We start from the raw sequence: 27,983 nt of genomic DNA, 5'->3' as shown, positions 1-27,983 counted from the left end.
CAAATATATTAAGAGAAATTCTTGGTCCCTTCACTAACTAATCAGAGATGCACAGAAAAGGACCTTTTAAGTTTAATGATACCTACTCATTAAATGATGCTAAACACTAAAAACCATGAACAGCAGGGAATTTCAGTTTACATTAGAGAAAAAATAATAAAAGGGTAAAAGTGACTGAAGTTGGTCAGCTCAAGCTGATAGGGCACTTCAAATGAATAACAGAAGAATAAAAGAGACACTCTAGGTTAAATTAGGTTCTCTTATTCCTTTTCTTGAAAGTGCTTAACTTCACAAATTTTATTTGAATTAGCTAAACTGCCAAAATCAAAGCATATATAAAGTTAAACAGGCAACTACACTTCACAGTAGTTTACCTATTATACACAGATAAAACTTTAATTTTAAAAAGGCAATTCTGATTTTTTAAATGTGTGTATTCCTTTTCTTCACCGAAGCAATTGATGTGCCTCATTTCTAAGAACACGCTGCTTCCAAACCAATATCTGATAATAGTTAGTCAGGCATTATGGAGCCAATTAGAATTTATTGCAAGGCATTTACCTTACAGACTTTAAAAAAAAAAAAAAGCATACAACTTTGGATTTAGAATTCTCTAGAAGCAGTTTTTTTTTCTTTCTTGAAAGTTATTTCCAAATTTGTATTTACATTTGTAGAACAGTGGCATTTCTCTAGGTGAACTAAGCCTTAACCAAACTGTCAAGTAGCAATAATCACTTGGAAGCAGCACTCTTCATTAATTACCCCTTTCCTCTATTCAACTAAATATTACCTTTCTTGTGCTGTTTACTCTTTTTATAAACGGTAACACCACTCATAAAGTTACATATAGTACTAGATATAGTACTAGTGAACTTAGATTGCCCTCCAGGAAGGCAGAGAAAAGATGATTCTTCTTAACACAGAATACATTGGGGGGGAAAGGGGGGAGACAAGTTGCTGACTAATAGGTTATATTAGAGAGTAAAAAAGTACTTTGGTTCCAAGGGAATTCCCCTGCAACCTTCAAATATTTGTGCTCCCCCCTGCTCCCCCCCCCCCCCAAAAAAAAGAATATGTTGAATCGTAAATCCCCAATAGGATAGTATTTGGAGATGGGATCATTTGGAATTGATTAAGTCATGAAGGTGGGACCCTCATAATAGAATTAGTACTCTTACAAAAGAAACCCCAGAGAGATCCCTCAACCTTTCAGCCATGTGTGGTTAAACTGAGAAGGACCTCACTGAAGAGGTAAGACCTCACCAGAAGCTCATCTGTAACTGCCTTGATCTTGGACTTTCTAGCATCCAGAATGGTGAGAAATACATGTCTGTTATTACTTATAAGCAACATGGTGGATGGGATTTCCGTTATAATAGTTGAATGGACTAAGACAGCTGCAGAATGAGAGGTTCTGGAGAGGGCTACCTCCTCTCCTCTCCTCTCCTCCTCTCCTCCTCTCCTCCTCTCCTCCTCTCCTCCTCTCCTCTCCTCTCCTCTCCTCTCCTCTCCTCTCCCCTCCCCTCCAATTCCCTATCCTCTCCTCTCCTCTCCTCTCCCCTCCCCTCCCCTCCTCTCCCCTCCCCTCCCCTCCTCTCCCTCCTCTCCTATCCTCTCCTCTCCCCTCTAATCTCCTCTCCTCTCCTCTCCTCTTCTCTCTCCTCTCCTCTCCTCTCCTCCCCTCCCCTCTCCTCTCCTCTCCTCTCCTCCCCTCCCTCTTCTCTCCTCTCCTCTTCTCTCCTCCCCTCTCCTCTCCTCTCCTCTCCTCTCCTCTCCTCTCCTCTCCCTCCTCTCCTCTCCTCTCCTCTCCTCTCCTCTCCTCTCCCTCTCTTCCCCCTCCCCCTCACAATTCCTATCCTCTCCTCTCCTACTCCTCTCCTCTCCTCTCTCTCCTCTCCTCTCTCCTCTCCTCTCCTCCTCTTCTCCTCTCCTCCTCTCCTCTCCTCTCCTCTCCTCTCCTCCCTTCTCCTCTCCTCTCCCCTCCTCTCCTCTCCTCTCCTCTCCTCTCTCTCCTCTCCCCTCCCCTCCAATTCCCTATCCTCTCCTCTCCTCTCCTCTCCTCTCCTCTCCTCTCCTCTCCTCTCCTCTCTCTCCTCTCCTCTCTCCTCTCCTCTCCTCTCTCTCCTCTCTCTTCTCCTCTCACTCTCCTCTCCTCTCTTCTCCTCTCCTCCCTTCTCCTCCTCTCCTTCCTCTTCTCTCTTCTTCTCTTCTCTCCCTCCTCTCCTCTCCTCTCCTCTCCTCTCCTCTCCTCTCCTCTCCTCTCCTCTCCTCCTCTCCTTCCTCTCCTCTCCTCTCCTCTCCTCTCCTCTCCTCTCCTCTCCTCTCCTCTCCTCTCCTCTCCTCTCATCTCCTCTCTTTTCCTCTCCTTTCCTCTTCTTTTCTTCTTCCTTCCCTTCCCTTCCCTTCCCTTCCCTTCCCTTCCCTTCCCTTCCCTTCCCTTCCCTTCCCTTCCCTCCTTTCCTTTCGCTTCCAGGTTCTTTGCTTAAAATGTGTTAATTTCCTTGTTACTTTGGCACATTCACCAGTACTTTCTAGGGATTTATATCTCTATACTTCAATTAGGCCATATAATTTGATCAATTATAAATTTAAAAATTTGAAAGACAAATAAGGGGAAGGGTAATAGCATTTCTCAAATTATTATTCCATAGAACACGAGTCTTCCAAGATAGTCTGAAATAAATAGGTTCTATGGTAAAAATTATTTGAGTCTTTGTAGATGCATAAAGACTATTAACTTATAAAAGGCTATGAGAACTGTAAAGAACACTGGTACCCCTTTTTTCATTATTAAATCCCATATATGTGCATTAGTGTTTGTATGCATATATTTCACCAAAGATATATTGTTGTGTTTCAATATAAGATTCTGCCCTGACTCTGCAGGGGCTTGTTACATAATATGCAGAATATCTACCTCTTCACCTTTCTTTAATACAAAGAATTCTGATTTTAAAAATGTATCTCCCAAGCACTTTAGATAAGGGATTGTGGCCTTGTACAAACTAAGCAAGTCAAATAGATGTAGCTGGTTAGGAGAGGAATCAGTAGAAGGTGAACAAAATCACTTGCATAAGATATGCTGCAGGACTTCTGTAATAGCAGTGGACTAGAAGACACTTTCATAAATGATATAGTTGGAGTCAGCTTGTTTATACCAGCCCACATACTGCTGAGCACACGGTAGGTCCTCAATAAATATGTGTTTAATGGATTAGTACATTGATGACACCCAATGCTGATTTCAGTATGTAATTTTGTAAAATGTTTAAAATAGAGGATTTTCGTAATTGTATTGGTGTAAGTGGATCTTGCACTCACTTCCTCTCAGGACCAAACTGGAAATACAACTAAATTTGAGAATAATCACCCTGAACAACCAGCAAGGGACTATCTGAAGAGCAGCCTAATAACTAAGGATTTGCAGAAGAAGACGTGTTAAAACTGGTAGGAAGGACGAAGGCACAAAAGGGATTGGCTCTGCTCCCAGGGTGATGGCTAAGGTACCACAGGATATCTTAGCTGTAGGCCTAACCCCCAGGCAAGGCTCAGCAGCTCAGAGTATAGGAGCAGGGAAGCGGTGCCTGCATAGCCTTCAGCTGTGAAAAGCGGTGGGGCTTCTATCCACCATGGAGAGGTGGAGTCTGCTGTAGACACAACCACCCTCTTCAAGTGCCAACATGTAAAATGTCATTCACAGCCACTCACCCTAAGCTCCTGAAGAGGAAAGGCTGTCATTCTGGAGTTGCCTGCAGAGAGTCTGGAGAGCTGTGGGGGGTAGCTGCCAGGATCTCTGAACTGAGACATTCTCAGATACCCCAGTACTCACTTTTCCTGGGCAGAGTAATCTCCTCCCAGCAGCATCAGCCTGGGGTAAAGCAATTATCTCACACTCAGGAATCCCTCTCACTCCACCCAATAGATCTTTTTTTTTTTTTTTTAAATATATTATTATTGATTTCAGTGAGGAAGGGAGAGGGAGAAAGAGATGGAAACATCAATGATGAGAGAGAATCATTGATTGGCTGCCTCCTGCATGGTGCACACTGGGGATGGAGACTACAACCCTGGCATGTGCCCTGACCAGGAATCAAACTGTGACCTCCTGGTTCATAGGTCAACACTCAACCACTGAGCCATGCTGGCAGAACCACCCTGCAGATCTTAAGACCTGTGAGAAGTTAACACATAAGTTGGGGTATAAAAGTTAGGGCAGACTCAGGGGTATCAGTGACTGTCTTTAGGGTTGGGTCATTCCCACCACTTTCCCATGAATTTTACCTGTGCTTCCTCTTCATGGGACAGCCAATAGAAACACCCTCTCAGCTGCCAGCAGACACAACCTCTGGGCTCTAGAAGCCCCACATGCCTGACTAGTAGGGGCTCCATCCTGCCCAGGTCAGGGCAAAATCTGGGACAGAGTCAGTCACATGGTTCTATAGTGGGGAAGTCACCCCTTTCCCCAAAGTCTGAACAATACCTCTCCATCAAGGGAGATCCATTAGGCATATCCTTTTGTTTCCCACATAAGTTCTTTCAGTGACTGAGCCTAACAGGTAGCCAGCAGGGGGGAGGCGGTGTGCCTTGGGACATTTGTTGACCCTCCCTGGGCCCAATGCTAAGGTAGTAAAAGCTGACCTTTGTGCACTGATTGATCCTTTCTATGTGCAGCCAAGCACAGAGGAGGCAGCCACAGACTACGGATAGAATGTAGATTCAAACAGGTTCCCAAAGGCTAGGTAAAGCCTCTGATGTTGGCCTGTATCAGAGTCCTTCCCAAGAGGCCCAGAACCAACAAACCAAGTATCCAGAGGCAGACAACATTGGAGCAGGATTCAAGGAACTTCACAAAGAGTGTATACAAAAATCGCAGCAGGCTCAAAACTCTGCTGAGCTGAATTATGCTTTTTTCTTTTATTTTTTTTTTCTTTTCTCTTTTATTTATTTTTTCCTTTTTAAATGTATTTTTAAAATGTTTTTGCTATTATTCTTTTGGTCCACACCTGCACATACCATGGTCATATGAGGCTGAGCCTCACAGACAGCCTGAGAGTTGATGCAATGCATGAACAAGCCAACAGTGAACAAGACACTATTACAACAGGATGGCCCACATAACCCACACAATGACCATTCTTAGAGCTCCCAACTCAAGAGATGGAGGAGACCACACCAATGGATCCCAAAGGACACCTACTACGTAAGGCCACCCCACAAAGACTGGGAGTCAGAGCAGACCTATAATACATATATACAAACAAAAAGAGGTAGCCAAAACGGGGAGACTGAGAAACAGGTTTCAAATGAAAGAACAAAAGGAATATCTAGAAAAAGAGCTACCTGAAATGTAAGCAAGCAACTTATTAGATATAGACTTTAAAGTAATGTCTATAAGGTTGCACAAGGAATTTAGTGAGAACTACAACAGCACGAATAAAACAGACGATACCATGAAAATAAACCAGCAGGAAATGATGCCTGACATCAAGAATAGGGTATTTTTCGGACCATAAGACGCACTTTTTTCCCCCCAGAAGTGGGGGGGAAAAGTCCCTGCGTCTTATGGTCCAAATATAGCCTACACATATACTTTAAAAAAAAAAGTTTTTTTACTTGCCCGGCTCTGTGTGGTCTCTGTGTGCTTGCCCGGCTCTAAAATGGTTCTAAATGCTGCTGTTTACTTTACAGGGTTGATTACATGTGTTTATGACTGTGATGTTGGGTTTTAATGCACATAAAATATTTTAGGACACTATATGTTTCAGAATCTTTTTTTCTTCATTTCCCTTCTCTAAAAACTGGTGCGTCTTATGGTCCGGAACATCTTATGGCCCGAAAAATACGGTACATAGAAAGGAATAAACAGGTTGGATGAAGCAGGGAATGGAATAAGAGATTTAACAGACAAGATAGCAAAAAACACCCAATTAGAGCAGCAAAAAGAAAAACAAATAAAAAAGAATGAAGATTACCCTGGCCAGTTAGGCTCAGTGGATAGAGCATTGGCCTGGGGACTGAAGGGTCCCAGGCTCAGTTCTGGTCAGGGACATGTGCCTTGGTTGCGGGCACGTCCCCAGTGGGGGGTGTGCAGGAGGCAGCTGATCAATGTTTCTCTCTCATTGATGTTTCTAACTCTCTATCCCTCTCCTTTCTTCTCTCTAAATTATATATATATATATATATATATATATATATATATATTTTTTTTTTTTTTTTTTTTTTTAATAAATAAAAAGAACTAGGATTGTTTAAGGGAACTTTGGGGCAACATGAACCATAACAACACACGTATCATAGGAGTGCCAGAAGGAGAAAAGAGAGAGCAATGGATCAAGAATTTATTAGAAGAAATAATGACTGAAAACGTCCCTAACCTGGTGAACGAAAAAGACAAGTCAAGAAAGTGCAGAGAGTCCCAAACATCATGAACCCAAAGAGGCCCACAATAAGACACATCACGATAGCAAAAGAAAAACAGTTTTTTACTTATATGGAAGCCCCCATTAGAGTGTCAGCTGATTTCCCAACAGAAACATTTCAGAAAAGAAGGAATTGGCATGGAATATTAAAAGTGGTAAAAAGCAGCCGAAACCAGTTTGGTTCAGTGGATAGAGCATCAGTCTGTGGATTGAATCCAGGTTGGATTCCGGTAAAGGGCATGTACATTGATTGCGGACACATTCCCAGTAGGGGGTGTGCAGGAGGCAGCTAGTTGATGTTTCTATCTCAACGATGTTTCTAGCTCTCTATCCCTCTCCCTTCCTCTCTATAAAAAAATCAATAATATATATTTTTTAAATATATTTTTATTGATTTATGGTTGCTCGATAGGGAAAAAGTAAATATTTCCCTTAAGATCGAGAAAAAGATATTCACTTTCACCATTCTTATTCAACAAACTATTGACAGTCTTAGTCACAGCAATCAGACAAGAAGAAAAAATAAAAGGCATCCAAATGGAAAAAGAATAAGCAAAACTGTAAGTATTCAAAGATAACATGATATTATACATAGAAACCCCTAAATACTCCATTAAAAAATGACTTTATCTAGAAAATAAATTCGACAAAGTAGCACGATACAAAGTTAATATTCAGAAGTCAGTGGCATTTCTATATACCAGTGACTTCTGAATATGAACTATCAGAAAGAGAAACTAATAATATAATCCTCTTTACTATTGTGAAAATAAAAAATAAGGTAATTTGTAATAAAATTAACAAGGTGATGGAAGGACTTTCCTTGGAAAATTACAGGACATAAAAGAAAGGAATTAAGGAAATAAAAATAATTAGAAGCATAAACAGTATACTAGTGCATGAATTGGAAAAATTAACAATTAAATTGTTGACATTTCCCCAATCAATCTATAGATTCAATGCAATTCCTTTTAAAATACTAATCTCATAATTTACAGATCTAGAACAAATATTTCAAAAATGTATATGGAACCAAAAAAGAGCCCAAATAACCTGAGTAATCTAGAAAGAAAAACAAAGTTGTAGGTATCATAATACCTGATCTCAAACTATACTACAAAGCCATTATAATAAAAATAGCTTGGTAAGGGCACAAAAACAGGCAAATAGATCAATGAATCAAAACAGAGAGCAGCACCATAGCCAGTTTGGCTCCATGGATAGAGCCTCAGTCTGTGAAATGAAGGGTCCTGAGTTCAATTCCAGTCACAGAAAAGAACCTTTTAAGTTTAATGATACCTACTCATTAAATGATGCCAAACACTAAAAAAAAAAAAAAAAAGTCAATGTTTCTCTCTGTGTGTCTCTTCTTCTTTCCACTCTCCCTAAAAATCAATGGAAAAAAATATCCTGAGGTGACTCAACAAAAAACCCGAGAGAGTCCAGAAGTCAACCAAGCCTATATGGTCATTTAACACTTGAAAAACAAGGCATGAAAATACAATGAAGTTAAGGCAGTCTCTTCTTTGAAAAATTGGATAGAGACATGCAAAAACTTTATAGACCACCAACTTAAACCATGCACACAATGAACTCAACATGGATAAAAGACTTAAATGTAAGTTGTGAAACCATAAAAGTCCTAGAAGCAAACATAGGCAGCAAAATCTCAGACATCTTTTGTAGCAATATTATGGTTAATATGTCTCCTAAGGAAAGAGAAATAAAAGAAAAAATAAACAAAAGGTATTACAATAATCTAAAAAATTTTTGTATAGCATAAGAAACCATTAACAAAATGAAAAGGGAACCTGATGTATGGGAAAACATTTTTGTCCATTATACATCTGATAAGAGGTTAATTTCCAAAATATATAATATAAAGAATTTATACAACCCAATACCAAGTAGGAAAACAATCCTATTAAAAAATGGGCAAGGACCTAAATAGACACTTCTCCAAAGACATACGGTTGGACAATAGTCATACAAAAAAAAAAAAAATGCTCAAGGTCACTAGCCATTGGATAGCTGCACATTAAAACCATAATGAGATATCACTTCAAATCTGCCAGAATGGCTACCATCAATAAATGAACAAACAACAAGTGCTGGCAAGGATGTGGAGAAAAGGGAACACTAGTATACCATTGATGGCAAAGCAAACTGGTATGACATTTCCTCCAAATATTAAAAATGGAGTGTCTTTTGACCCTGTGATTACACTTGTAGGAATATATTCTAAGAATCCTAAGTCACCAATTAAAAAGAATATATCCACACCTACGTTCAATCCAGCATTATTTACAATAGCCAAGATCTGGAAACAGCCCAAATGTCCTTTAGCAGATGAATACGTAAAAAAGCATGTACACTTACACAATGGAATACTATGTAATTGTAAAAAATAAAAATAAAAAAATGACATTTTATCTCTTCTGTCAGCATGGATGGACCAGGACAGCAAGACACATACTATATGATCTCACTTACTTGTGGAATCTAATAAATAAGATTAACTGTTGAACAAACTAGAAACAGAAGCATGGGTACAGGGAACAGACGCACAGTGGACAAAGGGGATGGATCAGGGGGCCATACTGGATGAAAGATTAAGAGATTAGCCCAAGAACACATATAGATAACCCATATGTGGTAGGAAGTTAGACAGACATGAGCAGAGCAAGGATGATGGGCCAGGTACCGAAGGCCACGGAAGTATGGTAGCAACTGCTGTTTGAATTTTAGGTAAAAACTGCTGTTTGAATTTTAGCCCTGCTATTCTGGCTTCAGCACTTGCCTACTTTCTTAAACAATAGGGTAATTGCCTCAGCTTCCAGATTGGGACCTGGCGGCTAAGGCAGTATTCCTGTGCCTGTGGACCAGGACCACAGGAGATCAATTTCCACTGACTCAGTAGCTTCAGGAGTAGAAACTGTAGATAACCTTTAGAGATTAACTGCTGAGCTCTGCTTCTGTACTATCTGCTTTCACAAGATAGGACCGCATTCCAATGTCCAACAGGATATGGCTGGGGAAGACCTGTGGGCTGTTCCCAGCACTTAGAATTTAGAATTCAGAACAAAGGAAAATTTTGTGGTTTAGACCTTTAAAAGGACTGCCTACACCTGCAATGGTGGCCATCTGTGTGTGGTGCTCTTGCGGCCATCCTGGCCAGTTCAATAAATCCTTGCCTGCTTTTTAAAATCAATCATCAGCCTCTGGTGGTCTTATTTTGAACACAGGGTTTGACCCCACAATAGTCACCAGGGGGGAAAGCCCCAGGTGCCTAGGAATAAACAACAAATGGTAGGATAGGACCTCGCCCCAAGGCTGCCTTTTCCTATGGTAGCACTTGGCTGGTCATGTGACAGGACCTCCCTTTCATCCCCCACTTCACCTTTCTTTCTTAGAGATAACATCCCCTGTGCCTTTTTCTTACCCTCCCTGCCCCAGGCACTTTACCACCAGCTTCCTCACTCCCAAACTCCAAGGGCCCTTCCTTCACCTGTAAAACTGGTTTTCTAAGCCCATTTCTTCTGGGAATTACTTCCTCTATCTCTGTGATTTACCAAATGAATGATCTCTCACAGTTTGGGGCTTCCGCTCTGAATTCTTTCCTAGCCAGAACCCAAGGACCCAGGTTTGGTCTGACCTCACTGGTCAGACCCCTGGTGCCTGCAGCACAGACACAGATAACAGTATGCTGAAGGCCTGTGGGAAGAGGGGGCAGAGGGCTCTTTGGAGGCCGGCAAAGAAGGGGAAAATATACACCTGTAATAGTGTCCACAAGAAATATAATAGAAATAGCATGTTTAACATTGGTGGAGATGTGTTTTTACGCAAATGTCTCTAGTGGAGGAGACCCTAGATCTCTTGAAAATGTCCTGACCATGAAAATGCATTCCTTGTATTCACATGCTTCTGTTTTAAATATTATTTCATCTTCCTTTCAATTTATAATGACATAAAACATGTATCAGTTTCATAATTTTAAATATATTCAATATTTCAATTTATTTTCTAAAGTGAAACAAATCAAACATATTTGTTCTTTCCTCTAGAAATATGATGGAGGTGACCTCTGTTTCTTTTTACTGTCTTCACATTCTCTATATCCTTTTTTTTTTAATTTTTAAAAATATATTTCCTTGATTTTTTTACAGAGAGGAAGAAAGAGGGATAGAGAGTTAGAAATATCGATGAGAGAGAGTCATAGATCAGCTGCCTCTTGCACACCTCCTACTGGGGATGTGCGTGCAACCAAGGTACATGCCCTTGACTGGAAGCGAACCTGGAACCTTTCAGTCCTCAGGCTGATGCTCTATCCACTGAGCCAAACTGGTTTCGGCTCTATATCCTTTTATTTTACAGTAACAACCTAAACCATACCCAGTGTTTTGAAAGGCATGCTGTAAGTAACGTCCAACTCACTGGGAGCTCATTTCAAATGCTGAACTGAAGTTCCTAATGCTGTGATCAGCCAGGACAGAGAGAAAGCCAGGACTTTGCAGTCTGGCAGACCTTCCTTGACCTTTAGCTCCACCTTAAAAACAAATACAATCTGGAGACTCAGATTTCCGCATTAACATATGAATGGTGATGCTGACCAGAAGCATTGTTTGAGGGCTTAAATGGAGTTAATATGTAAAAAGTGCCTGGTAGGAAATCAGATCAGATAGGGGTGTGATACTGTGCTAAAGGGGTAAAGGAGGGAGGAGGAGAGAGGAGGAGGGAATGGGTAAGAGATGTGGGAGGGAACTGGGGACTGAAAAATATAGTCTTATGGCTCTAATCCCTGCGACAGCAATGGAAGAAACCATTGCTTTTAAAAAGCAAAAGTTTCAGTGTGAACTTTTTAGAACATGTATCAACATGTTAATGGTTGGCTTTTTCAGAGTAATGATAGTATTAATAATTTGTATTATTTCCTTAAATTGGACTCTACTATGATAGGTGTGTAGAATACTTTTGAAATTAGAAAAGAAATTGGGTACACTTTTATTTTTTAGGGAAAAATGAGTTTCAACATTTAAAGTAAATAACTTTATGTGTAAAATTAATTCATTAGGAGCTTCTCAGTCCTCAAAAATTCTAGAGAAATAAGCTTTTGATATAAATTTTAAAAATTATTTGAAAGGAGAGGAGCTTTACAAATTGGTTCAAGTTTTATGATCTTTGCATAACACCTCTGATAGATCCTCCCTTCTCCCAACTGATGGATGGAGTATGAGGTAACCGGCACCTGTGGCCTGGACATTCCTGAGCACCTAACCAGGCATCTTGCTTATATGGACTATACATTGACCTACCAATCAGTACCTACCAATACCCTAAGCTCTTGATTCCTAGGTACCTAAATGCCTAAATCATGTGCTTTATATGCAACCACCAATCAGCACATGCGAAGTACCCTAAGCTCCACTCCTCCTTATTCCTCCCCTCCAAAGGCATGTTCCCCTCTGCACATGTTGCTGCTCTCCCCTTGGTGACAGCTGGCAGGTCCTTCTCTTCTAATAAAGCCTGCGGTCCTGGTTTTCCGGCCTCTCTCTCATTCTCTCAACCTTGTTCTCTCCTCCACCAAACATATCCCTTAACTACCAGCGTTCATCTCACATTTAACCAAAATGTAGGGTGTTGAGTCTGAGATCGTTTTCTCGCGGGGGACAAAAACCATTAGTGGAACCAAAGTGCATTGAGAGAAGCCAGTCCTGGAAAAGGTGCAGCTGGAGTTGCAGGAGCAGGAGTAGTGTCCAGAGCTTCCTTTCCGCATGACAGTCGGGAGTAGTTCAGCATCCGAGCTAAAGTCTGTTAGTCCATGAGTGGAGGTCTACATGGCCATAAGCCACGTGGCGATGGGGGGTGTGCTCCCGTCACAGGAACCTCAGGAACCCATTGCGTCGTGCCAGGGAGAAGATGGTGAAAGGAAGGTCCTGCCTTTTAATTTAGGAGATGGATAGTCTTCCTACTCCCTGATTGGTCTTTTCAAAGAATTCTTCCTTGGCAACCTCCTTTGGATTGGTGTAGATGCCTAACTGCCTTGTGAATGGTTATCTGCAGGCCGCCTGTTTAGGAAAACCCATACATTCTATGGTTCATGCTTCTCAGGCCAGTTTGGGTGCCTTAGTAACTGTCTACTTGGGTTCTTGGGTTTCACTTTCCCTTCCCATGCTCCCGCCCCTATCTACCTAGCTTCCTTCTGTCTCTTCAATATTACCTATATTGATGTATTTTTAAAATAGGTGTTAATAAAGCAATGGTATAATTTGTGTGCAATTTACTTAAAATATATTAATAAACTTAAATTTTTCCTTCATTTTCATTGGTCATTTGTATTGTATTAATACTTTCTTTTAAAAAGTATTAACAGTTTCTACCCATTTTTCTATTTTGGTTTATTTATTATTATATTTTTTGCAAAATCATCCCAGTTTATCTCATTTTTATATAACCGACCTTTTTTCTCTTTGAGGTTCCTTTTATTTCTTTCCAGCTTAAAGCATTTACTTGCCTCAAGGTTAAATTGATATTTGCATAATTTTGGCTAAGTATTAGGTGACTACAATTTTAGATTTAATTAAATATATAAAAAATTTAACATTTCTTGACTAATGTAATTTTTAATGCAAATAGCCAATTAACCCAAGACTTTCATTGAAAATCTATCTCTCTGCTCAGTTTGGAATGCTTTCCTTATTACAGGTTAATATTTAAATTAAAAAAAAATCTATATTTAGGAATATCTATTATGACTCCTCTTACACCATTCTTCTGTCTTAGTTAATGTAATCACTCTCTGCCCAATTACTCAAGAAAGAAAGAGAGAGAGAGAGAGAGAGAGAGAGAGAGAGAGAGAGAATATCTCACTTCTCTTTTCCACTTATCACAATTTGTTTTAGTATGTTTCCTTGGCATTGTTTTAATCATATTCATTAGAAAAGGCACATTATTATTGTATCTTCTGTGTTGACTTACTCAAACAATGGTTAGCATATTTGATTTGGGGGTGACTGGCCATTTGTAAGAGAATAAAAAGACGCAATAAAATATTTTGAATGAATAGCTATTTTGCTTAGTATCAATTTCTGTTCTCACTGAAGAATCTGGGGGTCAGGTACAATTTTCTTTTTTCCTGAATTGTTGGAAAGTAAGTTACCAACCTTATACCCTAACACTTGCAAATACCTTTGTGTTTCTTACAAACAGTAAATATTTCCTCCATAAGAACAGGACCATCAAATCAGGATATTGACAGTGATACATACATTATTAGCACCACTAGTACTTGGCCTCCTTTCAAGTTGAGTTAATTGTCCTAATAATGTTCTCTGAAGCAAAAGGGTTCACGCAGCTCAGAATCACACAGTGAATGAGTTATCAGGCCTCTTTAATCTTGAATAGTTCCGGCTTCTCTTTGATTTCGATGACCGTGGCACATGTGAAGACTATAGGGCCAGTTATTTTGTAGATGCCCCTTAATTATGATTTTCCTACGGTTAGTTTCAGGTTATATATCTTTTCAGACCTAATACAAAAATGATAATCTGTTTTTCTCATTATATTCCATTAATTGGTACAGGATTTCATTGTATCTCTTTACTTTTAGTGTTCATTCTGATCACGACTAAAGTGGTATTGACCCAGCTTCTCCACTGTAGAGTCTTCTTTGTAACTCATAAACATTTTGTTGGGAGTTATTTTGAAGTTATATTAATATCCTATTCCTCATCAGACTTTCCATTTATATGTATGAATGTGTGTGTAGTCATATTTCCCTTTTCATTAGACATTTTAAAATTATTTACTTCATGATCGTTATTTACTTTGATTTTCCAATATGACTAGTAGAAGTCTCCATAGGTTAGTATCTACATCCCTATATCATGTTCCTTATTTTTTGACACAAATTAATTTTCTAATTTCCTTGCCTCAAAGATCAAATGAGGCATTTCTCTAAGGATCCCAGATTCCTTTTGGAAAAAAAACTGGTATTCAGGAAGAAAGATCTGGGCATTAGGTGTGCTAATTGCTTTTGGGGTGTTGCTATTTCCAGGGTCTCCTAGTGAACAGAGCTACGGAATATATGTTATATATACAGAGTATCCCCCTAAAAATGTATGTACACTTTAGCTACTCAATTTTGAAAATGGAATGTATTTTAATCAACACTGCCTTTATAACTATTCAAAGTGTGTATATACATTTTCTGGGACATCCTATATTTACATCTACAATTATTTCTATGTCCATATCCATAACTGTTTGTATTCATTGAAAAGGATATCTGTAATTCCAGCACAGAGTTCATTCAAGTTTTTTCCCTTTCCATATTTGTACCTTTAACAATGAGCAACCTGGCTCCCATATCTTTAATAAACTTACATGTTTGAAACATCCCTTACATACAACTCATTTGCCTCTTTGCCTCCACCGTTCTCCTGATTGGATGCCCTCTTCTCCCAGCTTGGGCTCTGAGAACCATGCCAGGCTGTTCTTCCTCAAGGGTGTCCCTGTCTTGATGCTGACACCCATAGCTTTCTGTAGATATGCCCTTCCCATTCTCCAATGGCTTTGACTCGTCTCACCGCTCACCCCATGTAGATACCCTCTTCATCCTACTCAGCCTCTTATACTCCATGCCAGGCTGCTCTTTTTGTGGATGACCTCCTGTTTGTAGTCATCCTGAGCAGAACATCTCTCCTTTGCAGATACCTGCCTCACACCAATTGGGCTCTTCACTGGGGTTTCATCCCACACCTGGCACAAAAACTTTTTTTTTTTTTTTTTTGTCCTACCTAATGGCTTTAGGACTACGTTGTTTAAGAAGGAAAGAGAACTTTTTTGTCATGGGTTTGCTGCCAGAACACAGGTCTCATGAAAACCACGACTAAATCTAAGCCAAAATGGAAAAGAAAAAGACTCATATGAACATCATTGTCATTGGACACATAATTCCGGGAAGTCTACCACTACTCTAGCTATTTGATCTACAAATGTATTGGGATTGACAAAGCAACCATCCAGAAATTTGAGAAGGAGACTGCTGAGATGGAGAAGGGCTCCTTCAAGTACATATGCCTATATCTTGCATAGACTGAAATCTGTATGTGAGCACGGTATCATCATTGATATCTCTCAGTGGAAATTGGAGACCAGCAAGTATTATGTGACCATCACTGATGCACCGAGCCAGAGACTTTATCAAAAACATGATTACAGGTACATTTTAGACTAACTGTGCTGTCCTGATAGTTGCTGCTGATGTTGGTGAATCTGGAGAATAGGCAGATCTGTGAGTATACCCTCACCCCTGACTTACACACTGGGTATAAAACAACTAATTGTTGGTGTTAACAAAATAGATGCCATTGACCCACCTTACAGTCAGAAGAGATACGAGGACATTTTTTAAAAAGTCAGCATTGCCGAAACCAGTTTGGCTCAGCGGTAGAGCATCTGTCTGCGGACTGAAAGGTCCCAGGTTTGATTCCGGTCAAGGGCATGTACATTGATTGTGGGCACATCCCCAGTGCGGGGTGTGCAAGAGGCGGCTGGCTGATGTTTCTCTCTCATCAACGTTTCTACCTCTCTATCTCTCTCCCTTCCTGTCTGTAAAAAATCAATAATATATATATATATATATATATATATATATATATATATATATATATTTAAAAATGTAATAAAAAATTAAAAAAAAAATAAAAAGTCAGCATTAATGTTAAGAAACATTTGTGCCAATTTCTGGTTGGAATGATGACAAGATGCTTGATGGAGCCAAGTGCTAACATGCCTTGGTTCAATGGATGGAAAGTTCCCCATAAAGATGGCAATGCCAGTGGAGTCAAGCTGCTTAAAGCTCTGGATTGCAACCTGTCAACAACTCATCCAATTCACCTGCCCCTGTGCCTGCCCCTCCAGGATGTCCACAAAATTGGTGGTATTAGTACTGTCCCTGTAGGCTGGTATACCTGGAGACTGGTATTCTTAAGCCCAGCATGACGGTCATCTTTGTTCCACGTCTGCAGATGAAGTGAAGTCTGTTAAAATGCACCATGAATCTTTGAGTGAAGCTCTTTCTAGGGACAATGTGGGCTTCAATGTCATGAATATATCTGTTAAAGATGTTCATCATGGCACAAATGACCCCCAGTGGGAGCAGCAGTCTTCACAGCTCAGGTGATTATCCTGAACCTCCCTGGCCAAATCAGTGCCAGAGATGCACCTGTGCTGGATGGTCACAAAGCTCACACTACTTGCAAGGTTGCCTAGCTGAAGGAGAAGATGGTCATTATTGTGGGAATAAGTTGGAAAATTGCCCAATGTTTTAAAAATATTTTGATGCTACCATCCTAGATATGGTTCCTGGCAAGCTGATGCGTGTTGAGAGCTTCTCTGACTACCTTCCTATGGGCTGTTTTGTTGTTCCTGACATGAGACGGACAGTTGCTATGGATGTCATCAAAGTAGTGGACAAGAAGGCTACTGGAGCTGGAAAAGCCACCAAGTCTGATCAGAAAGCTCAGAAGGCTAAAAGAATATTATTCCCAATACCTGCCTCACCAGTCTTAATCAGTGGTGGAAGAACGGTCTCAGAACTGTTTGTTTCAATTTGCCATTTAAGTTTAATTACAAAGACTGGTTAATGATTATAATTCATCCTAAAACCTTCAGAATGAAAGAAAAAGGTTTATGGACCATTTGTTTGTTTTGGTGTGGCAGTTTTTAAGTTAGTCGTTTTTAAAATTAGTTCTTTTTAATAAAAACAACTTGACCAGAAATCTGCCAATGAATTTTGAGACCCATTAAAGCAAAGTCTAATGAGAGACCTCTGTGTTCTTTTGGTCAACACTATAACTTAACCTACTTAGGTGAAAATCTTAAGAGTTCCCCATAACCGCCTTAGCCGGTTTTGCTCAGTGGATAGAGAGTAGGCCTGTGGACTAAAGGGTACCAGGTTCAATTCCAGTCAGGAGCACATGTCTGAGTTGTGGGCTTGATCCCCAGAAGGGGGTGTGCAAGAGGCTGCTGACCAATGATTCTCTCTTATCATTAATGTTTCAATCTCTCTCTATCCTTTTCCCTTCCTCTCTAAAGTCAATAAAAAGATGTTTTGTTTTGTTTTGTTTTTTGTTTTCTATAACCTATTTTTGGTGTTACTATGCTGAAACATTGTGAACACTTTTTCTGGGAGGAAACTTTAAGTTTTTTCACCTTGTCTTAATAGGAAGAATAATCTGTTTAGAGAATGAAAAGCTATGGGGTGATACCTCTGTTGGTGAAACACTAAATAGATTGGTACAGTCCTGGCCAGTTTGGCTTAGTTGGTTGGAGCATCGTTCCATATACCAAAAGGTGGTCGGTTTGATTCCCTGTATAGGGCATATAACCAGGTTGTGAGTTAGATCCCCAGTCATGCAGGAGACAACCAATTGATGTTTCTCTCTCACATGGTTTCCCTCTCTCTTTCCCTTCCTTTCTCTAAAAACAACAAACATTAAATAAATAGGCTACGACAGATAAGCAAAGAGTAACTATGCTTATGTGTAAACTGATTTATAAAGATCAAATTCTTTTATATTAAAGTCCATGTGTTGCATATAAAATTTTGTACAGTTGCACCAATATTCAGTAAGTTTGCTGGTATGTCAAATTTTAGTTTTCCAGTTTGACTGGAATGTGAATTCTCACATTTACAAATTCTGAGGTAATTTAAAGAAGCTGAAATGAGACCTAACTAGTATTGAGCACTGTTAATTGTATCCAGACTTTAGGAAAAATAAATGATACTAAGAAAAAAAAAAAAAAAGAAAGGAAGGGAGAACAAATGAAGGAAGGGAATAAAAGGGGGAAGGAGAAGAGGAAGAGCTATTATTGTTAGGTACAAAGTTTCTTACACACATAGCTAAAATATACTATAGCTGCTTTTGGCTTAGGGAGCATGCAACATTTTATCAGCTACACCTTCTCCAGAATTGTTGAACTGAATGTCACCTTGACATTCTGTGCATATTTTGCTATGTTCCAACTACTACAACTACAATGACTATGCTAAGCTCTTTATAAAGTGGACATTTATTGATTTCCTCACCAGAATCTATTAAATATTTACTAGAGGCCAGGTGCACAAAATTCATGCATGGGGGGAGGGGCCCTGAGCCCTCCCTGCACCCTCTCCAATACGGAATCCCTCAGGGGATGTCTGACTGCTGGTTTAGGCCCAATCCCTGTGGACATCCCTCTCACAATCTGGGACCACTGGTTCCTAACCACTCACCTACCTGCCTTCCTGATCATCCTTAACTGCCCTCCCCTGCCAGCTTGATCACCCCTAACTGCTCCCCAGATGGCCTGATCGCCCCTAACCACCTCTGCTTCAGCTTCCCACCACAATGGCTTTGTCTGGACAACTGAAAGAAGTCTGGTCAACTGGTCTAATTAGCATATTAGTATAGATTTTTCCTTCTTGAGTACCCTAATTTCCCAGTCACTTAGCCTGGATCGGACTGACTCCACACAAAGCTCCCCAAGTAGGCACTGATTCTCTTAAGCCATTCTATTTACCTCATTGCCCAGGCTACAGTAGTTAGTTCAGAAAGAGGCCTGGATGTAAGCCTAAGCTAATCAGTACATAGCATTCAGCTGGCAACAGTGATGGGTTCAAAGGTAGGCACTTTGCCAAGCTGGTCCAGAGTGACCTCTGCTAGGACATACAAATTCTATCTTCTCTGCTGGGTTGGTCAATTAAGGATGTCAGGTTTGACACTACCTTAGGAAGAAAGCCAGAATCAGTCCGGGGATCACTCTGTAGAGCCAGAGGTGAAAAGAAGTCCAGAAAAAAACATAGTAAAGAAAGGAACTTGGTTGCATTCTACCAGAAAATCTTCACTGTCAAGAGGCAATTCAGATTGTTTTAGTTATCTTCCCAATAGCTGGCAAGTGCTTATGGTTTCTCCTTCTCAGAGTCATTCATGGTTTATTTCAAAAGATTTGTTCTTGGATCTTTTAGAATAAACTAGTTATCCCATCCACAAACCATAATCCATTCACTTCTTCAAAACAAGTTGGGAATGAAAACTTGTTCTGGATAATACTTTAAGTCTTCCTCATGTACTCTCAGTTGTGTTTGCATCACCCTGGTTCCTAGGTTTCGAGTTCCACCGAGTTTATGTTAATGGTGACTATGGACTATTCTGTCTGGCACTCCTCTAGTCTCTCATTTTGGTTTACTGGACTTCGGATTTTCAACGCTATTTGTTTTTATCTTTGTTGGCCCAAATCCCTTCTCCATTATATCTAACAAAAAACTCTCTACTTCAGTTTCCACCTGGCAGAATCTCATTATCTGAGCATCCTCTACTCCTTTTAGAACATTGTGAGATTCAGCCGAATGAAAAAATGATGAATTCTCATTCTGTGTCAGGTACTGTATTAAAGATCTTGACAACATTTTCCCTTGATCTAAATAAGTTATAAATAATATATTCATAACTAATGCAATTAAAATACTTATTTTACTTTTAAATCAGCACACATATGAGCTCTGTTGGCATGCCTTTACTCTAAAGACCTAGTGTACATTTTATAGTACACAGTTGAACTCAAGCTAGAATTAATATGGATGATTTTATTTTGATCCCTTACATTCCAAAGCTATCAGGACTAAATATTTTCTTGGCTTATAACAAGGTCAGTTGATAATTCTTAAAACACTTTGTTATGGACAAAAATACCTACTTTTTATGGTTAATGTCTTAACTCCTAAAATAAAGTACATTTTAAACAGAAATATGTTGTTAGTATTTTTGGACTGTACCATTATTATCATCAGTCATGGAAACATTAATCAACTCCTTGGAAGAAGTCAGCACTGTGTCAGGCTGAATGAAAGGATGTGCAACCTGCCCTTGCAGAGCTTCCCTAAACAGTGAATGACAGATACTGACCAAAGCATCACTCAAAAAACATGCAATCAAAATACTCATTTGATTCTTTCCCTTGTATTTGTATAGGCATGATCTCTTAAATAAAACACTTAGAAAAAATTATCTAAACCAGGAGTCTTAATCCAAATGCTCACACAGGCTAAGTAGATGTTTAGCCCAATGAAGATGCAAGGTAGAAAATTTAGCAAAGTGGCAGGTGTGTGTCCAGTCTAAAGGGATGTGTTACCACGCGGAATGCTGGCTTAGTGTTGCTAGAGCTTCATGTATTTCTAGAGAAGCTAGATGCTTCAATGTTGAAAACCAAATTAAAAACTATGGGGCCAAACAAAAATGTACGAGGATTTGGCCTGCAAGCCACCAATCTATAACTTATATAAACTAGAGACATAGCGCATGGATTTATGCATATTGAGAGGAAATTAATTACTAGTAGAAGGTGGCTGGCAGGGCAAGACTGGGCAAGATGGGCCCGACAGGCCCTGGTGCCAACCTCCTAGGGTCCCTCCCCAGTGAGCTGTATTTGAAGCAGCACTGAGGTTGGAAGGGCATGTACAGAGTGAGCAAAGTCCCTATGGCAAGTGGGGTCCCCCAGCCTGGACTGCAGGGAACAGGCTGAAACCAGCTTTCTGACATCCCCGGAGGGGTCCCAAAGTATGAGAGGGCGCTCTGCAAAGTGCTGTTGCTCAGTAGCTCCTGCTTGAGCATCTGCCCCCTGGTGATCAGTGCATGTCATACCTAGCAGCATTCAGTCAGTTGAAAGGTCACTTAGCCTTTTATATATTTACTGGAGGCCCAGTGCACAAAATTTGTGCACTCGGGGTGGGGGGCGTTGTCCCTCAGCCCAACCTGTGCTCTCTCATAGTCTGGGAGCCTTTAGGGGATGTCTGAGTGCTGTGGAGGCAAGAGTGGCTCTCACCACTGCTGCTCTGTTCATCAGCTGTGAGTCCAGCTTCTGGCTGAGTGGTGTTCCCTCTATGGGAGCACACTGACCACCAGGGGGCAGCTTCTGTGTTGAGTGTCTGCCCCTTGGTGGTCAGTGCACTTCATAGTGACCGGTTTTTCCGCAGTTCGGTCGATTTGCATATTAGCCTTTTATTATATAGAATGCACACAAGTTCATCCTATTTAATACTATCAATTTAAATTTTATGTAATTTCTCATAAGCAAATTCAGGCACTGCTCCTGACCACCACCTCTCTGTGGAATGTGTAACCTGCCCAGCTGGTAGTGTTTGAGAGAGATATTCAAGGACTGCTAAGCTTCATAAATTTTCTTACATTTCATCTTCACATGATAATGCCCATTATTTTCTATCTCTTTCACTTATTATTAACTATGTTGTGCAAGTTAACTATACTACATGCTTCCCTCTACTTTTAAATTCTTTGTTTGTATATATTGTATAATTATGTTTTATATTTATGCCACTAAAAACTTTATTATCACTAACTCTTCTCTGAATTTCTTATACATTTTCCTTACCAGAAATGAATAAGTTATTCATGGATTAAATCTCATTTGATATTCTGTGGTCTGCTTTGAACTTTCTTTAAGCTACAATCATCTTTGTCTTGCCAAATGGTATTTGAACACAATTAGGGATTGATCAGTAATTTGTTCACATGCCCTTTCTTACTGAAGTAGTTTCCTGTGAAAAATCCTTTGCTTATCGAAGCAACATTCTTTTTTAGAGAAGGAAAATAAAAAGATTCTTCACTAGCACTTTAATTTCTACAATAGGCTGTCACCCTTAAAGTTTTCCTCTTATCTGATCTTTGAGGCATGGGATCTATTACGTCAATAACTCATATAAGTGTTCTTTAGGTTCTGGTAACTTCCACATGTTTGAGGCTCAAGACTCATCTGGCAACTTGTTCAGAAAAATCTATTAATTCCCCCAAATATTCTAAGGTTGTTTCTCAGGAGTCCTTAGAAAACAGCACAAATGGGCCTATTGTTTGGTTCTGTTATAAAATTAGTCTTAGCTTGTTGCACTGTGGAAGGACACTGCCAGGATGTACTAAAATAAACAGGTTTAGCAAACACTACCATATTCACTAAAGCTGTGATGTGGTGGAAAGTGTTTATTATATCACTCAGAGAAAGCTGGCCATCAACAAAGAGGGTAAATTTGGATTAAGACAAATTTGCATCTCAAGTTTAATAGTTATTTTAGCACTCTTTAATTATTTCTTACCAATGTTCACTTTCTACTCTCATTTATAAGATTCAAGGTTCTGACTTTTGATTTTACACTTCTGTTTATTTCACTGATATATTCTTGTAAGCTGTGTGGCAAAATTTGACCTTAAAGATTATAAGCAAATGAACTTAACATAATCACTGACAATTTTCATTTATTTTTCATTGATGAATCTAATACTTTAGAACATTTCCAATATGTGCTTTCTAATCACTTTCTTCTTGGCTATAAATTTTCTAAATCTAAATGTTAGCTTGTTAAGAAGTTTGGAAAGGAGAAAAATAAGAAGCTTGTGCCTATGGATGAAATTCAAGAAAAGTCACTGATATCCTTTGTCTCTAACTATGTTTTTTAAAACCAAATTTGTTAAGTCCACTATCAGAACACCTGCTGGTAGCAGCAATTCCAAGTTAAAAAACAAACAAATAGCAAGACAGACATAATTGGGAAAAGTTCAAAGAAGTCACAAGGAAACAACAGGCTCATTCAGTTTTAACCCTTCCACCCCCACCCAAGCTTCACATTTCAAAACTACTTCCTAAGAGGGCCTATGGTTTTAAAATACAAAACCCTTAAGGAGAGAAATAATAAGATACATAGCTTCCTTGTCAATTAAGTAATGTTATCAGATGGCACAGGCTGTCATATAAAACTATTTCAGCAGAAATATAACAGTATTGAAATGTGTGATCACAGCTCCTCTAATGGCCTGGCTCATCTTATAATTCCACCCTGGGTGATGGAGGCCACCTGTCAGATCAGTGACAGTGTGAGGACACTTGCCTAAATAGGTAAGAGAATGCTCTTCAAGGAAGTTAATGTGAAACAAATATGACCTGGGATATTTGAATAACTGATGGTCAAACTTAAACCTTTTGTCAAGCCTTGTTTCAACGGACTTGGTATATCAAGGGTGTTAATCGTGCACCTTTTCCTGTCAAGTAATATATTAAAATATGAGCGTTTAATATTGGGAACTCCATAGTTGAAACCTTAAGGTGAATTTAAAAAATAGAGTTAAAATAAAATGTTGGGAAGAAGCAATCCCATTGTGACAGCTATTTTTTCTTTAATTTAGGGGGTGGGGGGTGACAATGGTTAATAAAATAATATAGGTTTCAGGTGTACAATTCTATAATACATCATCTGTATGTTATATTGTGTATTTACCACCCCGAGTCAAGTCTCCTTCTATCACCATTTATCCCCCCGTTACCTTCTCATTTCTCCTTCACGCCTTTTCCCTCTCGTAACACCATACTGTATTCTGTGTTTATGAAATTTCTTGTTTTAATCCATTCACCTTTTTCACTCAGCCCTGAAACTTCCCTTCTCTCTGACATCTGTCAGTCTGTTCTTTATGAATCTATTTTGTTAACTTGTTTAGTGCATTAGATTCATATGAGTGAAATCATATGGTACTTCTTGTCTGACTGTCTTACATCCATGCTGATGCAAAAAGTAAGATTTCCTGTTTTTTTTTTTTTACAGCTGAGTAATATTCCATTGTGTAAATGTGCCACAGCTTTTTTATCCACTCATCTACTGATGGATGCTTGTGCTGTTTTCAGATCTTGACTATGGCAAATAGCACTGCAATTATCATAGGGTTGCATATATTCTTCTCAAATTAATTTTTCGAGTATCTTTGGATAAATTCCCAGAACTAGAATCACTTGGTCATAAGGCAGTTCCATTATTAATTTTTTGAGGTAACTCCATGCTGCTTTCCACAGTGGCTGCACCAATCTGCATTCCCACCAACAGTGCATGAGGGTTTGTTTTTCTCCACATTCTCACCAACACTGGTTCTTTGTTGATTTATTGATGATAGCCATCTGAATTTCAAAATGTTCTATTTTTCTGATAGTGCTCTATTTTTCTGATCCTGTGTATTTCTCTCTATGTCACTACCTCTATCTGTCTGTCCATCTAGATTTTCAACAGCAGGAGGCAACAAATGAATTTTAAATTAAGTAGTTTACCTGGTCTGTCACCTAAGAAACCCTACTTGGGTTATTTTAAGAAAAGGTGGCTTCATAATAATTTATAAGAACTTTTTTTACTGTGATATTTTTTAAATGTAGAAAGTTTATGAGCTCCTTCTATTCATCCGGTAAAAGTGTTTTGTGTATCTATTAAGTTTGCAAACTTTTCTTGCGTGCTTGCATCTTAGACAAAATCTTATTGTTCAACAAGCAGTCAAAAATGCACTCATTGACCCGGATCTCCTCATTCTTGTATGAAAAACTGAACAAAGGGTTAAATCTGATTTCCAACCATTTTCCTTCAGCAATCATGTGTATACCATTGGGAAAAGAAGGAAATTCTTAACAACTTAGTATTGACTTGTACCATATAGTCCCTACATACAATGAAACTCTATCAGCATTTTACTGTGTGCTATGTCAGAGTGGAAATGGAATATAATTTCCTCAAGAGAAGAGAAGACTTACAAACCAAATGTCCAATGCTGCAATAAAATGTTTGAAGATCACATACTTTTTGCACAAAATAACTTTTGGGGTTAAATTTGCATAAAATTAACTACCTGTGAAAATAAACACTTCTATAATGTGTTACAGACATCTAGGAAAGTTTCTCCTCAGAATAATTTTACTCATATGGTTAACTGGTCCACAATCTGTTTGAATCATGTTAAATGTAAAATCAAACCCATATTTGGAAGAAGACATAGGAATATGATTATGTGTGATTTTTATTTTCATTTTTATACTTTTCTGTATTTTTCAAATACTTTAACAGTAAGCACATATTTTTTGTATAAAAAGTTAAAGACCTTTACGAATTATTGAATAATTACAATAAGAAGAGTCCTTGATATACAATTTTCAGAAATAGCCTGAGGCTTAGAATTCCCAAAAAGTTTTGGAAATTTTTTTCCTCTGCTTTTTCCCTTTGCTTCTGTCAGTTGACTCCTGCATAGGACTAGTATTCTTATCCTGTATTTTGCTACTTATTAACATAAATCTGGTTCATCATGGCACTGTCAAAGGTAAAACCAGTAAAACTGAAAAAAACAGAAGGAAAATTATGAATAGTCACTTCCACCCTTTTTATCCCATGGACATGCTCCCTGGCTCCCTTCACAAAACGGTTGTGGTCCACGTGAAACCCTTGTCTCTGAAGCCGTTTTTGGAACCTATACAACGGAAGGAGCTGACAGTTACTTTTCCTTAGTTCTAGAATGTTCTTTTATGTAAATAAACAAAAACGCCCAGTGCTAGTATGTTATGTGCTTTTGCTCTTCAATATAAGGTTTTAGAAAAAGCTTAAGAAGCTCTAAAAATGAAAAAGCAGAGGGTATAGGAGAGTCATTTTACATTTTGTAGTTTCCCCATTTGCTGTTTGTAGTTAAGTCCTCCAAGAAACCTGAAGTGACTGTATATTCCCTATGTTCAGGAAAAGTAGCATAAAGAATAAATCTTAAGTAGTAATTATTTTATACTTCATCTGGGATGTTAGAAACCTGTATCTAACGTAAAAAAGACACCATTTAAAAAGAAAAATTCAAAAGGCAACAAGAAATTCCTTATACCAGTAAGTACTATTCTAAATGAGGCACTCTTCTAGGTATCAGAGATGGAACAGAGCTATTGTTATCCCCTCTTTTTTCTTATTGGGAGCAAATGAGATCAATTCTGAGAGAATCAGTGGGAAGTCTGATTTGGACCACAGAGCAGGCAGAATTCTATAATCAAGAGTCAGCATTAGTAAAGCTGGGATATGGCGCTCTATGTGTCTTCTATTTGTGTGTTACCCCACAATCTGCTCCTTGCAGAAGGTAGAAGTTGAAGAGATTCAAGCCCCATTAGCAGTTAACATGAACTTTTCCCTCTACTTTGGGGGAGTTTACATTTTACTTGTAGTGAAGGAAAGAGTTATCAATTGTTTGCACAAACACAACTTTATTCATAATTATGACAAATGTTACAAAGATGCTATGGGAGCATCTACCCAGAGGAGCTGCCTGACTTTGGTCAGGGAAGACGATCTTGAGTAAGGAAGCTTTGACATTAACTTGCAAAAATGAATTTTTTGTGGTACCCATGTAAAGGAAGAGAGGGCTATGAGCATGTTAAGCAAAGGGAAGGGCAAAAGGAACATGTCACAATCAGTGATTAGAGAAGTCCATCTTGTTTAGATGTGAAAGGAAGTAGATGACAATGAGGTAAGCAGAGGCGTTCTTCCTCATCCACAGAGCAATGAGAAGCCTTTATGTGATTTTAAGCCAGAACTGTTTTGTTTTGTTTTAAACTAATCAGTAAGTCTACAGTGAGAAGAATTTTCAAACAGAGTACAAAACTAGATGGGAAGAAAACTTCTAGCACATTGCAACAAAAGCCAAGGGATCCATGACTTTTTCATGCTCACTTTCTAGAGGCCAAGAATACATCCTCATCCCAGTTGTATTGTGGAGACATGCCTTCAGTATGTCTGGTAGTAAATATGACTGTGTATTTCCTACAGAACTGATGCCAACTAGTTCATGTCATTATCATCATTGTCATGTGCCCGTAATTCACAATGGCTAGAATGCATTTTTAAAGGATAATTGGAGAAAGCAACAACCTTTTCTCCTTTCTCTTGGTCCTCTTTCCTATTTACTCCCCAGAATGAACACATTCCTCTTCTAGGGAGGAGATGCCAGTATCAGGCGATTCTTTGTTCCTAATCTGGGCTTTCGTCTTAGTCAAGATATTTTCAGCAGACTCTTGAACACATATGCTTATTGGATGCTTTCAAGATATCTCCAAGTTGCCCAGCTGGTGTGGCTCAGTGGTTGAGCCACGACCTATAAACCAGGAGTTCAGGGCACATGCCCAGGTTGTGGGCTCAATCCTCAGTGTGGGGCATGCAGGAGGCAGCCAATTAATGATTATTTCTCATCATTGATGTTTCTCTCTCAATCTCTCTCTCTCTCTCTCTCTCTCTCTCTCTCTCTCTCTCTCTCTCTCTCTCTCTTCTTTCCTTCCTCTCTGAAATCAATAAAAATATTTTTTGGTAAAAAAGATATCTCAGGCTCAATTTTTCTAATACCATATTTGCTTCTCCAATTCACTTTGAATTCTATATCTTATTAATAGCTAGAAATCCCAAAGTCATGTCACCATTTATCACTCTTTTAAATATTAACCAAGTTACATTAAAATATCTTAAATTTAGTTCCTTCAATAATAATAATAATGATGGTGATGATGATGTTATTATGAGCTTAATGCTTATTAGGAGCTTAATAAGTATCTGGCATCTCATAAGGAAACAAAAAGTTGCCAAAACTAGTTTGGCTCAGTGGATAGAGCATCAGCCTACGAACCTTAGGGTCCCAGGTTCGATTCCGGTTGTGGGCATGTATCCTGGTTGTGGGCCCATCCCCGGTGTGTGCAGGAGGC

General features: G+C 39.1%; 1 protein-coding gene and 1 pseudogene across 1 annotated transcript in view; one reads left to right on the top strand and one right to left on the bottom strand.

Moving 5' to 3' along the window:
• Positions 1-27,983, bottom strand: part of FOXP2 (forkhead box P2) — a 493,504-nt gene that overhangs the window by 290,839 nt on the left and 174,682 nt on the right. The gene's annotated exons all lie outside the window — the stretch shown is intronic.
• Positions 15,323-17,089, top strand: LOC118711594 (annotated as a pseudogene).

Source organism: Pipistrellus kuhlii, unplaced genomic scaffold (assembly GCF_014108245.1).
Source record: "Pipistrellus kuhlii isolate mPipKuh1 unplaced genomic scaffold, mPipKuh1.p scaffold_m20_p_10, whole genome shotgun sequence".
Classification (NCBI taxonomy): domain Eukaryota; kingdom Metazoa; phylum Chordata; class Mammalia; order Chiroptera; family Vespertilionidae; genus Pipistrellus; species Pipistrellus kuhlii.
The sequence above is the reverse complement of the archived record's forward strand: the minus strand, read 5'-3'. Positions and strand labels throughout refer to the sequence as shown.